Raw genomic sequence first — 14,666 nt, 5'->3', positions numbered from 1 at the left:
AGTTTAAATAAATCAATAGCTGAAAAAAGTATGTTAACCATGTTTTTAGAGACAGTAAACATTGAATCGGGTCAAATTGACCCCTAACATAATAGGAGGGTTAAGTACACATATTTTAGTGTATGTGAAACCAACCTATTCACTTCCTAAAAGGCTGCAGTCACACAGTGCTGCAGACTTCTATGACTGAAAGGAGAGGCATTGAGATGGGTAACAGGTGTGCTTCTCCTCGGACCATTGACTACCCCAAATGTGTAGGACGTGGCATAAAATTATCTTTACCTGTGTATTGTTGCATCATACAACATCTGTGGCGAGGATATCAGTAATATCCCACTGTAGACAAGTGTTTGTGTTGTGGAAGATGCTAGTTTAGCTTGTACTATTGGCTTTCATGGTGATTATGTAAACTTACCTTTTATTTCTTCATGTGAGACCATACTAGCATTATATAAGAACACATTGGGTATTCTTGGTTATGTTAGCTAAGAGAGGATACTATATTTCAATGTTAATACAACACATTGTAGCTATATGTCGCTATTTCTTTGTTAGATCATCTCTGTGATGTATGGCAAGGCAATGTGTGGATGTGAAACCATATCATTGATTATTGTTTCTCTTTCTCAGTTTCACTCTTTCTAAGTCAATAAACCTGAAGTCAGACTGACATTCTGTCTCCAGACTCTTGGGAGGTGTTTAGAGGTGTTCAGCTATGTATGAGGACAGAACAGGTTTGTTTCTTTCTTTGTCGCCACAGCCTACCTGAGTATTGCTGCTGACCATGTCCATCCCTTTATGACCACAGTGTACCCATCTTCTGATGGCTACTTCCAGCAGGATAACGTGACATGTCACAAAGCTCAAATCATCTCAAACTGGTTTCTTGAACATGACAATGAGTGACACTGTACTCCAATGGCCTCCACAGCCACCAGATCTCAATTCAATCGAGCACCTTTGGGATGTGGTGAAACGGGAGATTCACATCATGGAGGTGCAGCCTACAAATCTGCAGCAACTGCGTGATGCTATCATGTCAATATGGACCAAAATCTCTGAGGAATGTTTCCAGCACCTTGTTGAATCTATGCCACAAAGAATTAAGGCAGTTCTGAAGGCAAAAGGGATTCCAACCCGGTACTAGCAAGGTGTACCTAATAAAGAGGCCGGTGAGTGTATGTGTGCGCTCTACAAACATTATAAACCATAACTTACTGCATGAATACTTTATTCAGGTATGGCCATTCAGAATAAATATGGCTTCAGCCACGCTGGTGACTTGGTTTTTGTTGTAGGCTTATTGTTTCACATTTTTTCTACTCAAGCTACTTTTTATACATATTTTTGCTGTTAGTCTCCTCTTACCTTTTGAATTCTCCTGACTGTTAATACACAGTTCATTTCAGCAAATTACCATTGTCCAGCTGTGGATAGACATCTGAGGAAGGAACATAAAGAGAGAGGTCCTGCTCAATGTAAATCAATCAACCAACCTATCAATGAATCTAAACTGTTGAATCTATCAAAACAGTTTTCCATTAGCCCACCTTTGCATTGTGTTCGCTGTCTACTCTGCCAAGTGTGGCTGTTGGGTATTGAACTCGGGTCTGTTTACCCTTGGAAAAGATGGGAAAACTGTAGATAGATACAGAGGTAAGAAAGTGAACCAGATGAACAAAAAAGAAACACTAGAATTGTAACTCAAAATGATCAAAAAATCTCAAGTAAGTGTGATGGCACTTCTCTCCTGTTCACTAATTACCTTTTCACTGTGACTAAAGCTTTGTTCCCTTGTTTTCTCCACTCCCTTTATTACTCCTCTTCACAGTATATTAAAAAAAATGTCTCATTTCTATTTTTGGCATCTGTCCATTATTCTTCATCAGTCTGGGGAATCTCTTTCTTTTTGTCATACGATATTTTGGTTGTTTTCTGGGTCTTTTAAAGCCATAGTCCACCCATTCAATCATTATTGTATGTTTTTCTTATTTTGGTTCAAGACTATGCATCTGTAACCTTTGATAAGCCTTCATCACTTTGTTACAGTACTTGGTTTGAGGTTACTTTTGATTGACGTTGGCATGAAATATAATGTGGGAAACATTGATTTCCGTTGATGGCAGTGAATGACAATGTCAGCCAGCGATGGCTGTAGCAAAGTAAAGAAGGCTTATTATAGGTTGTAGTCACTCCTGGCCCACACCACGACTAGACTATTTCCATTATTAGACCAAGATGAACGAAAGTTCATCCAAATGTTGTCAATCTCTTTAATAGCTGCCTTATACTCCACAGACAGTTTTTCCTCTCCATGTTTTTGTTTTCTTTCGCTAGTATCTTCCTCATCTGCCCATGTTTCATCAGTGTGGAGATCCGCTTTCTTCTCCTCATCCCCCTTTTGATATTTTTTCATGTCACCTGTTTGGACACTTTCACTGTCATGACTATGATGCTGGCTGGAAATCGAGTGCAGATGCTTCAAGAAAATGGAAAAACAGACAAAGTGGTACTGTTAAACAAAAAAACAACAACTATTTTATCAGAAAAAAGACTGATCATATGTATACTTTTTTTCGGCCTGATACATATGAAAGCATTCAAAGATATCTTACTTACTCATCTAACCTCTTCGCAAACAATGTTGCTGTGCTAACTGCTCAACTCTGACCTTCTAGAATATCGCAGAGCTGGCTTGGATTAGAAGAAGTTTATTTTTCCAGAAGGTACTTTTGTTTATGGTGTCAGGTGCATAAAGGCAATATTAATCAGACACATTTAAGCACATTAACATTGCATAAAGTAACGGTACATTACATCTCCAAAATACAGTACATAGTCAAAAGCAGTACATTTACATCAACCCACTACAATAAAGTAGCTAAATAATAAAGAGTTTGACCTGCAACTCACTCTACGAGCACCATTGAACTGATGATCAGCTCAGAATGTGAATGAAAAATGTGTAGGTCTACATTCCATGCATTTGCCCAGTACCTTTTCTCTAATATTAGGTATGAAAATATGACTTTCAATGTAACAATTTACATCTCCAATAACAGCTTATTCCCTACAGTATTATAGTGAACTGCATGTGTAAAAGCAGTGTGCTATATGTGTAATGCCATTTAAAATTTTACCTACAGTAGGTTACCATGGTAGCCGGCGTCAAATGGTCACCACTTGTGTGATATCACTGTGTTACAACATATTCTGTCATATTTGTTGTACTGTATCTCGCATCTCCTAGCAATAATAACCATGGCACCTCTGATGATGTCACTGTGACATCATGAAATGTAACAGTGGCACGCAGGTTCATTCCACGCTGAACATTTTAAATTACTATAGCCATGTATACAACCATGCACTAGGCTGGGCCTGCATCGGCCTTCAATAAAACCACCTCCAATGCCCTCAGTAATGCTGACATTTTAGTGGCAAACACATATTGATAGATCTTACCATAAGTCAGCCCAAAACAAATACACACCCTATCTACAACTATCTGTTAGCAAACACTTTTCCAGCTTTCTCTTTGTACTACCAATGTATTATATAGCAAACAAAATGTTCATGGAACACTCGTAAGTCTTTTTAGAGATATTTTTTTCAAAAAAGCATATTAACGCAAGTTGTTCAGAAACAATGATTACAAATTCCAGATTGCATCAAATCTAACAATGGTTAAATACATTCTTCTTACCAATTAATTGATTTATTAATGTTAATGCACACCAAGACAAAACTTGAATATTTTCTGTGCACAATACTGTACAACTTAGCAGGACATTATATCATTTTGATAACAATCATTGCTTTTTCACTGAAACATTTGGAACATTTGGTCAATGGTCAGTCTTTCTCCAACTACCTGACTACCAGGATGTTCACATACCCAAGACTCTATCCCTATGGCATTGTTTGTGACATCATATCATTGTGACATCACATCAAACTGTACTTGTGCCTGTAAAGATGCAGTTTGGGTATTTTCTCTGTAGTTACTGTAACTGTATTAATCCAAGGGCTGAGATTGGTGGAACTCACATTGCAGTATTTATGCAAAAGCTCTTTTATTACATTAGCAAATTAAATCCAAAAGTAGTTTGGGGTACTGTAGAAACCATTTACCACTGCCATAAGACCACCTCACAGGTTGATGATTTCAGTTCTCATAATTTGTACAAGTGATATATACACCAAGGAAATACACCACTCGTAAAATATACCACTTGTCCTGATTTAGTGCTATCTCAAACCTAGACGTGTTGATCCTTTGATTGCTTTTGATTGAATTAGTAGGATAGAGAGGGTGAATAGTGTCTTTTTGGTTTTGTTTTCAAATTCATGCATATTACCCTAACCCCAAAAACAAGAGAAATACATGTTGCTCACCATTAATTACTTATGGAAATTCACACCAAAGACAACATTTTTATAACAATTAAGGCCTTTTGACTGAAATGTTTGTAAAATGTTGTACAGAGGACTTACCAATGCTGAGTCTTTCTCCATCTACCTGATGCCCGGGAAGTTCACATACCCAATACTACCCTATGGCAACCCATGTATGATGTCATCGTATGGAACATCACATAATTGTGATATCATATCAAGCTGTAACACATGTGTTTGAGCCTATGGAGTTGTGTTGTGTAGATTGTCTCTCTAATTAGTAATGTAAGGGCTGCATTTGATGGATGTGTGTTCAAAGTAGCTCTTTTTCACATGTTATAATAAAATCAATGACATAATCAAAACAAAGTTTTCAGGTATAGTAAAAACAAACTTCCACTGTCATTAGACTGCCCTCAAGTATATGATTCCAGTTCTCAGAATGAGCCATGAGTCAGGAAATGTGGTGTTTTACAAACAGTTTTAACCATCATTTGCGATGCTTTTTTCTTTTCTTTTTTTAAATGACGGCAACAAAATCTGCGATGGCCCTACATCCAGTTACATTTTTGAAGTCCCTCTGTATCAGAAGAGGTTTTATGCTCTCATCTTTAAACCCAGATGAACATGTATTTTAATCTGAACTGTCCTAGACTATTAAATATAACGTAGATGTTTCACTTTAAATGGTGACTGACTACGACTTGAGTTTGTTTTGTGTGAATCTCAACTCTCAAGACCATTATTGACCAACTCAATGACACTGAATCACCTTCATGATCACATTACTGGACACATGTAGGCCAACTGCTCATTTTAAAATCTAAAATAATCTTTGTCATGATGGCCATTTAGGATGGAACGGGACTCGCCAATAAGAAACCAACTCCAGACTTGATGAGGGGAGAGGAGGAGGGTGAGACTTGAGTGCAGGGGAGAGGAAGAGGAGGAGGAGGAGGAGGAGGGTGAGACTTGACTGGGTAAGGGGAGAGGAGGAGGAGGAGGGTGAGACTTGACTAGGTGAGGGGAGAGGAGGAGGAGGGTGAGACTTGACTGGGTAAGGGGAGAGGAGGAGGAGGAGGGTGAGAAGAGAGGAGGAGGGTGAGACTTGACTAGGTGAGGGGAGAGGAGGAGGAGGGTGAGACTTGACTAGGTGAGGGGAGAGAAGGAGGAGGGTGAGACTTGACTGGGTAAGGGGAGAGGAGGAGGGTGAGAAGAGAGGAGGAGGGTGAGACTTGACTAGGTGAGGGGAGAGGAGGAGGAGGGTGAGACTTGACTAGGTGAGGGGAGAGGAGGAGGAGGGTGAGACTTGACTAAGTTATGTGCAATTCTCCAGGGGAAGGAGAAGGACTGGGGAGGAGGGGAAGCCCAACGGGCCCGCCGAGCCAGAGAAGAGCCACTCCAACAGCAGCACGCTGTCCGACTGGCAGGACAACATTATCTTCGTCAACAAGTTCTTCCACCAGGTACAGATGTGCAGAAGTACCATGGGCTCAAGTTGTTATCGTTTAATGTTGTCTAAAAATATGAAGAGTAACGTTTTTAGACGTTTTAGAAGAGTTACCAGATTAAACAAATGAAACAAACCTACAATTCACATGTCGTATTTTCACTGTAGAAAGATATGATATGACAGAAATATGTTAGCATTACCGTACGTTTAATGCTCATTTGATTTCCTCACGGTCACCACTTGCTTTTGAATGTAGTATTGATCTGAATGACCCTATGAGATGAGTTCTATTGGACTGTCCTCTAGTGGACGGACTGTATCACTCCATCGAAGACACATTCTTAGAAATTTGACTCCAACACACTCATTCTCAGGATGAAAATAGAGATCATGTGTGTGTGCAGTCAGGAGAAGGAGAGGAACAACCTCCTGGAATTATATTATATAATTATAATTATATAATAATTATAATTCTAATGTATTATCATAATACATTATAATACATAACGTATATTCTAGTAAATCTCCTGATGTCTCTATCTTCCCCCTGCAGGCCTTCCTGTTGCCGTCCTGCGAGGCATCAGCGACCCGCAAGGTGATCAAGGTGTACAGGAAGTTGATCTTGCAGGAGCAGCCCACCTTCATAATGGAGCCGGAGAAGAGCAGCTAGGACGAGGTGGAGGAGACCCAGAGCAGCTGCTCACCACGGAGATGGACAGCACGCATGTACAGGTGAGGACCGAACACACGCCACACACCACACACACACACACAGATGATGTTGTCTCAAACATGCACTTACTTAGGGTTAGCACTGCCTATATAAATAGATAATAACAAGTATATATATATATATATATGCTGGGGACATGTAATAAATTAGTAATAAGCATAGTGAAAAGACAATTATACATAAAAGGAGGTAAAACCCCCATAATAAAGTGGGCATGCGTAAGTGCTGTGATATATTAACAAACATTTTAGAAAAAGGTAGACGGTAATAAGTGCTGATGTCCTACAATTCGAGAAAATCACACACTATATATACATACATATGTAAACCACACACAGAGACAAATACATATGAAAGTGCTGAAGTATAATACATGCTGTAGTATAATAAATACAAATATATATATATATATATATATATATATATATATATATATATATACATTCAACAAACACTTTATTAGCAACACCTGTACACATTCTCATGGTGGAGGTGGTGTAATGGTGTGGGGAATGTTTTTTTGGCACACTTTGGGCCTGTTAATACCAATCAATCATATTGCTTGAATGCCACAGCCTATTTGAGTATTGTTGCTGACCATGTGCATGCCTTCATGGCCACAATTTACCCATCTTCTAATGGCTACTTCCAGCATGATAATGCACCATGTCGCAAAGCAAAAGTCATCTAAAACTGGTTTCAGAAACATAACAATGAGTTCTGTGTTCTTCAGTGGCCTTCCCAGCCACCAGATCTGAATCAAATAGAACACCTTGGGGATGTGGTAGAACGGGAGATTCACAGCTTGGAAGTGCACCTGAAAAATCTACAGCAATAGCGTGATGCAATCATGTCATCATGGACCAGAATGTCAAAGAAATGTTATAAACATCTTGTGGAATCAATGCCACAAAGAATTGAGGCTGTTTTCAGAGCAAAGGGAGGCCCTACCGAGTATAGTATAGTGTTCCTAATAACGTGCTCAGTGAGTGTGTATATACAGTGCGGGAAAATAAGTATTCAACACATCAACAAATGTTTAATTCAACATATTTCCATTGCAGCCATTCACATGAAATTTAGATCAGACATAGGTATTAACTCAGTAAAACTACTCAGCTAAAGAATTTGTAACACCAATCTATAAAAAAAGTTGTGCAATTCTCCAGGGGAAGGAGAAGGACTGGAGAGGAGGGGGAGCCCAACGGGCCTGCCGAGCCAGAGAAGAGCCACTCCAACAGCAGCACGCTGTCCGGCTGGCGGGACAACATCATCTTCATCAACGAGGTCTTCCACCAGGTACAGCTGACCCTGTATCCCTTGCTGCAGTGTTGACAGGAGGCTGCTGCTGAGGTTCCTCCACTGCTGCACTGCCTCACACATCCAGCAGGGGGCAGCAGCAGAGCAGCTCAGGGCTCTGCAGCACAGGCTGGATTTTTCCTGCTCCTCCTTTGTGGACCTGTCAGCATAGGAGCAGAGGGACACAGCACAGAGCTCATCCCACTTAGACACAGTCCGTCTGGGGTAAGGACAGACACACTGATCTCTGATGAGGAGGAGGGAGGAGGATTTCTCATTGTACAATGTACGCTCCCTCCTCTGTCTCCCCTCAGCTCCAGCAAAGCCCTCCTCCTGCAGCTCCTGTACCTGGTCCCTGTGGGAGGTGAGGCGTGCTGTGTCCCTCTGCAGTGCCCTTGGTGGAGAGCTGGACCTCAGTGAGACTACAAACCAAAGTTATACATAGTTAGTGTATAGCTGGTATATGATTCCAATTCTCAGAATGAGCCGTGAATCAGGAAATTTGGTGTTTCACATAATTACCAATGTTTTTTTTAATTGTTTTTTAATGACTGCCATGGGAGTGGCTGTGGACAAAATCTGCGATGGCCCTATATCCAATTACATTTTTGAAGTCCCTCTCTATCAGAAGAGGTTTTATGCTCTCATCTTTAAACCCAGATGAACATGTATTTTAATCTGAACTGTCCTAGTCTATTAAATATAACTTGAAATGGTGACTGACTACTGCTTGAGTTTGTTTTGTGTGAATCTGTAATGACACCAACTCTCATTACAGACCATTATTGACCAATAAGACACTTTACTACATTTCTATTTCTATCTCTCCACAGGACGAAAATCATTCCTATGGGATTTCTCAGAGTGAAATAGGGCAGATTTCTTGACAGATTTCATGTTGACAGACATCAATAGCAGACTCCAAAGTCACTAGGTCTCAACTACCCAGCTGAAGCATATTGAACAACACTTATTGGATTTGTGTTCTAATGGCCTACTCTATGTTACTACTCTAACTCTAAGCCAGAGCTAACTTCGGCTGTCTAATTTATTTTCTGTTTGTGGCTATCTAAGGACAGTACACTAGACGTTTACTTAAGACTAATGTAATATTCAAACTGTCTCGCACTACAGGTATTCAACATGTTCTTCTCTCTGTTGTAGCTCCTGTAGGTGTTTACTATGCCCTGACTGATATCAGGACTTTGGCAGAGGAGATGGATAAATTGGCTAATGGTACTACGTAATCACGAGAAATGTTGGGAAATTAGACTAATATATAATAATATATGCAATTTAGCTACCGCTTTTATCCAAAGCGACTTACATTGCAGTGAGTGCATACTTTTTTCAGTATGTATGGTCCCAGCAGAAATCTAACCCACAACCTAAGCGTTGTTTGCACCATGCTCTACCAACTGAGCCACAGAGGACCAGGAATAAAGTCCCAGAGACCCAAATTGTCAACATTCTAGAGCACCAAGGGCGACTTCTTCATTTTGTAGCCAATCCAAGTATTATTGCTAGGTGAATACCACATAAAACACTTGGCACTCCAGGTGGTGAGTGTACCGGAATTCTTTGGCAGTGAGTGAGTTAAACGCAGATGACGGTTCAAGATACAGCATCAGTAGACAAACATGTTTTGCAGCGCTCACTCAGTCCCGTACATCATGCATGCTCATGGTGTCAACTCAACATATTGTATGTGTGAAATAGGACAAGCAGATCTCACTCACTAGTAAGATGAGGAAAGTGGTTCTTTTATATTTCCTGTTGTTACTTTTATATTTTTTCATGTTTTTATTATTCATTTTGGTAATTCTTGATTATTATACTTTGTTTAAAAATAATCAAAGAGGGGACTGTTGGAATTGTACAATATTCTATGTGCCTCTCGACCTTTCACCTAGTGGTACCATGCCATAACCAGTACACAATGCAGAGACATGAAATCAGATGCTAGGGAATGGGGGGCCTAGGACCTGTAGCCCTCCAAGGCCAAATTCCATTGCAAGTCCATATATTCTAGTAGTAGTGTTACTATACTGGTACAGAGTACACAGTGTGTCTTTATTCTTGATGTAAAGTTGGAGGACATTACATATGAATTAGTTTAGTTGTGTTTACTTAATGTGGGGATGAAATATGTTCCTCTGACACTAGACACCAAAATCACTACTATAGAGAGTGAAATGTTTGATTCTGTCTTTGAGATTCTTATAGCCCAATTGTGTGCAATAATATCTATTTACTAAAATCTGATCTTGAAGAAAGATATTTTTCTCCCTCTTTACGCAGTCTTGGATATTGCTCTGTTAAAGAGAAACAATGTTTCTTCTGGAACTTTTTCAAGTTTAATTGTGGTATGATTTCTGAGTAGTTTCTTGACTATTAAAGTGATTCTACGAGATAATTTCTATAATCTCAGCCTACAGTTCTCAATGTAGCGCTAATGAGTTGGAAACGGGTCCCTGTTACATGCCCTCAGTGTGGTGCGTATGTGTGTGGATTCCACGTAGACCAGTGACATCGACACACTTAACAGTAATGCTGCTTCTAAAGTTAGCGATGATAAACTAGGGAGTCTGTGGCTGAATGAGATAAAACAGTGATTCAATTGATTATATTTGTACAAACTATGCATTGATAATTCAGACACAAAATAAGAGGTTAAATAATACAGAAATAGTTATTGCCATATCCCGTAGCTTCTCTTTAATGATTCATTCATAGATAGTGACAATTCAAATAATTTGAAAATATGTGGCTGCACTGTTACTAATGCTGTAAATGCAACACATGCTTATAATGTGCAAACTGAATTATAAACCCATTATAAAAGGAAACCTTAGTGTTAAGTGTCACCAAAAGAAAAGAAAACACAGAGACATTAAATCAATTTACTCCATCACTCATTTATTTGCAAATATATGTAATAAGTGTATGTAAGTAAAGACAATGAGACTCCTGTGGCCCTGCATATCAGAGAGAGAGAGGGGAAAGGGAGAGAGGGGGGGACATAACAAGAAGGCATGTGAGGTTATTATTTAAACTTTAACTAGAATACTTATTGGATTTCACTGAAGTATCCTTTGCGGTTACTGATGGAGTTTGACCCTGTGGAATTCCTAAAAAAGAAAGACAGAAAAAAAGAGAAAGAGAGGGGGAGGGGGAGTGCAACTTTAGTGGTAAGAATAAAATTACTTCCAATCATTTAAAATGACTTATTCCGATTACTTAATAGCGTGTGTGTGTGTGTGTGTGTGTGTGTGCGTGCCCCCTCAGAAGGACGCCATGAGAAGCTGAAGGTGGTGCTCCAGGAGGCTCGAGACTCCAACGACCAGAGACTCCGTGTTGAAGTACCAGGGAACCTCCTGACCAAACATGTCGTCCAGAAGCATCATCAGCCCGCCCTGAGGTAAGGCTCTGAGTTTCTGCTAGTTCACAGTACTCATTTAAACTGAACAATAGATTGGATGCTAAATACTAGAGAGAAGGAACAGTAACAACATCAGAACTTGTCTGTACCTTCAGGTGCAGCAGGCATCGCTCAGCCTCTGGTTTCATGTTGCTGGCAGGCAGGCAGGAGTGTAGGAGAGAGTACAGACGCTCCACAAAACCACCAGGTTGCTAACAGCAAACATAGGAGGAGAGAGCAGAGAGTCATATGAACTTGTCAACAAAGTCACCCTGTAACAGTCTTCAGTATAAGAACAGTACTCACCACCACCAGGGGCCTCCCCACCATCACCCCAAACAGAACCAGCTCATAGAGGATGTCTATGAGGTTGACATGGCTAATCTAACAAAAGACAAAAACATTTACAACAAAATAGCAATGATATTAAAAAGAAGGACCCAATACAGGCACAGGTAATCAATGTGAGACTACTGAAGTGAATGAACTAACCTGATGTTCTGCCAGCTCCATCTCAATGTCACCCTGTTTGGAGGGATCACTCAGGTACCCAACAAGGTCATCATAGGCACGGATGAACTGTGCCTCGTCCTATACAGAACAAGAGAGACAATGTCAGTAAACGGTTGTTACATTTTCTCTTGATAATTCACTCTGTTGGAGGAAGCCAATGTCTTACCTTGTGATTGGCCTGAACCAGTGCTCCCAGCAGGACCTTCCCAGCCACGTACAGCTGGTTCTTGCTCTGGGTGGAACTGCGCAGGGTCTGGTAAAGGGGGGAAAAATAGTGAGACACCATCTGACAGAAGACAGAAGAGAGAAAGCACAGAGAAAGGGTGGTTGACTCACTGTGAAGGCCTGGCGTAGGGTGGTGACCCTCAGGGCAATGTCCTCAGTCCTCTTGGTGGTGTTAGAAATTATTTTTATAAAAACAGTTGCATCATAATGCTCAATAGCAGACGAGTAAATAAAGCTATTCAGTTCTTTATTTAGGGTGATTAAATTTACTAATTGTATTTGATATTCCATATGCAAATCAATTGAATTTATATGTTTTTTAATCATCTGAAATTTACTAATGTGATGGCCTGTTGAGATGAATCAAGCATTAAATGAGATGAATCAAGCATTAGTTCCATGGTACTTGGATTAATACATGAAGAGGTAAGGGTCAGGTCATCAAGATAGATGCTCCAACACACACATAACATAAGAATGATGTAATGGAAAAATACTAGGGTAGGAAAGGACAAATCAGAGTAGGTGTATGTTTTCTTCAACAGGTCAACTCGTCCCTCAAAGGGAACGGACCGGCGATATCTCCACCTGGAACGGATCGAGTGTCAGGGGCTGGGACCAGCCTAAAACACCAACAAGAGGAGAGCCAAGTCTAAACCGCGGCTCCTCCCCAACCAAATAGCCAATCATAATCATTCTGTTTACTGTAAAATGCTTGGTTTGACATTTTGAATGTATCCATTTTTGGAAGGTTGGTTACAGATTAACAGCTTGCTGACTGTGATTTTCTTCGCCAAAAGTGGTCCTTGTACAAGTCTAGAATTTTGACATATAAATAAATAAATAGCTAAAATTAAGAAGTAGTTTGTCTTCTCCTTCAAATAAAGAACACGTTTTCCCACAGTGGTCAAATAGAGGCTATGGGAGAGAATGACGCATGTAAACCGGTGGAGTTACTAAGTGATAATATGGTAAAGGCTTGATAATATGGTAAAGGCTTAAGTGTTAAGTTTGACCTCATAGCAGTTCTGGCCCTGTGGCTCAGGATCAGTGTACTGCTGCTGAGCGGGTGTGGAGAAAGAGTCAGCCCCCGACCACGCAGTGGAGGACAGCTGCCCATACGCAGGACGGTATTCACCACAGAGATGTCTGTCTGCTACTCACAACACACACACATACACACATCTCTTTAGCTAAAATGCATGGAGGTGGCTAGCAAGCTAGCTAGTTCAAGCTAAAGGTAACTCTTAGCAACGCCCTTAGACACTGTCAACGGGTTACTTAGCCACCTAGCAGCTAACAATGCTATCATTGCTTCTAACTGGCAAAATAATCATTGCACACACAATTTGTGAGATATGTGTCTCCTGTAAAATGTAATTAAATGTCACATACCCTCTTCAAAGTCGCTGTCGCTTTCCTCTTCACGATCGCGAACCTTGCAAAAAAGAAAACACGAACAACCCGTCGTAGAGACGGCAGACCGCAGTCCAGCACTCGCGCAGCCAATCCTGAAAAACACCGAGGCATTTTTCAGTCCGTTTTGCTCAGAAAATCAGCAGGTTTGTGTCGATGTGAACATCAACTGAAGTCTGTTGTTATCTGGAGCGGACTGAACATTCCATAGAATGTTGCTAATGTTCTATATTGAAAGGTTGCATAGCAACACACCGTTTTGAAAATAATGAGTAATAATGATGCATGACATGTATCATGAACACTTTTCAAAAATGCGTTACCATGTGACCTCTAGAAATAGAACATGAGCAGCCTTCTATGTTTGATCCAGCGCTACGCAGCAACACACCTCTGATGATGTTGACATTGACGAGACCCAGCTAGTCTTCTGAGCGCTAGCATTACTACGCCACTAGCATTAGCAACGAAAGGTACTGAGAAACGCAGGTTTGGCTGCGGGAGTGCATGGATAGCGGACTGCCATTTCTACGACAGGTTGTTGTTCCTGTTTTCTTTTTGAGAGTACAGCGACTTCGAAGCAGGTATGTCACGTTTAATTACATTTTACAGTAGACACGTGGTAAACAAATGCATCTGTGTAATGGCATGACTGTTAGTCCGTCAGTAGCAACGGTGGTAGCATTGTTAGCTTTAGCTTGAACTAGCTCGCTTGCTCGTCACCAACATGCATGTTCGACTTGTGCTGTGTTGTTTTAGCAACACGTATCGAGTGGTTGTCTAACTATCGTTCAGATATGGTCTTCTGAGCGCTAGCATTACTACGCCATTTGCATTAGCAACGAAAGGTACTGAGAAATGCCTCGGTGGTAGGTATGTCACGTTTAATTACATTTTACAGTAGACACATGGTAAACAAATGCATCTGTGTAATGGCATGACTGTTAGTCCGTCAGTAGCAACGGTGGTAGCATTGTGAGCTTTAGCTTTAACTAAGACTGTGAGGTGGAGGAGGCCAGACTAGACCAGCTATTCCACTTAGACACAGTCCGTCTGGCGTAAGGACAGACACACTGATCTCTGATGAGGAGGATTTCTCATTGTACAATGTATGCTCCCTCCTCTGTCTCTCCTCAGCTCCAGCAAAGCCCTCCTCCTGCAGCTCCTGTACCTGGTCCCTGTGAGAGGTGAGAGGGGGGCGGTGAGGC

The 14,666-nt window shown here is 40.7% G+C and overlaps 1 pseudogene across 1 annotated transcript in view; it reads right to left on the bottom strand.

Moving 5' to 3' along the window:
• Window positions 1-14,666, bottom strand: part of LOC310824129 (cytochrome P450 3A27-like) — a 113,559-nt pseudogene that overhangs the window by 72,551 nt on the left and 26,342 nt on the right. The window contains exon 2 of the transcript in view: window positions 6,418-6,517. The product of the transcript in view is annotated as a cytochrome P450 3A27-like (transcript). The remainder of the gene's footprint in view (window positions 1-6,417; window positions 6,518-14,666) is intronic.

The sequence above is a fragment of the Argentina silus genome (assembly GCF_951799395.1).
Source record: "Argentina silus genome assembly, chromosome: Y".
In the NCBI taxonomy this organism is placed as follows: Eukaryota; Metazoa; Chordata; class Actinopteri; order Argentiniformes; family Argentinidae; genus Argentina; species Argentina silus.
This window is presented reverse-complemented; position numbering and strand designations above follow the sequence as displayed.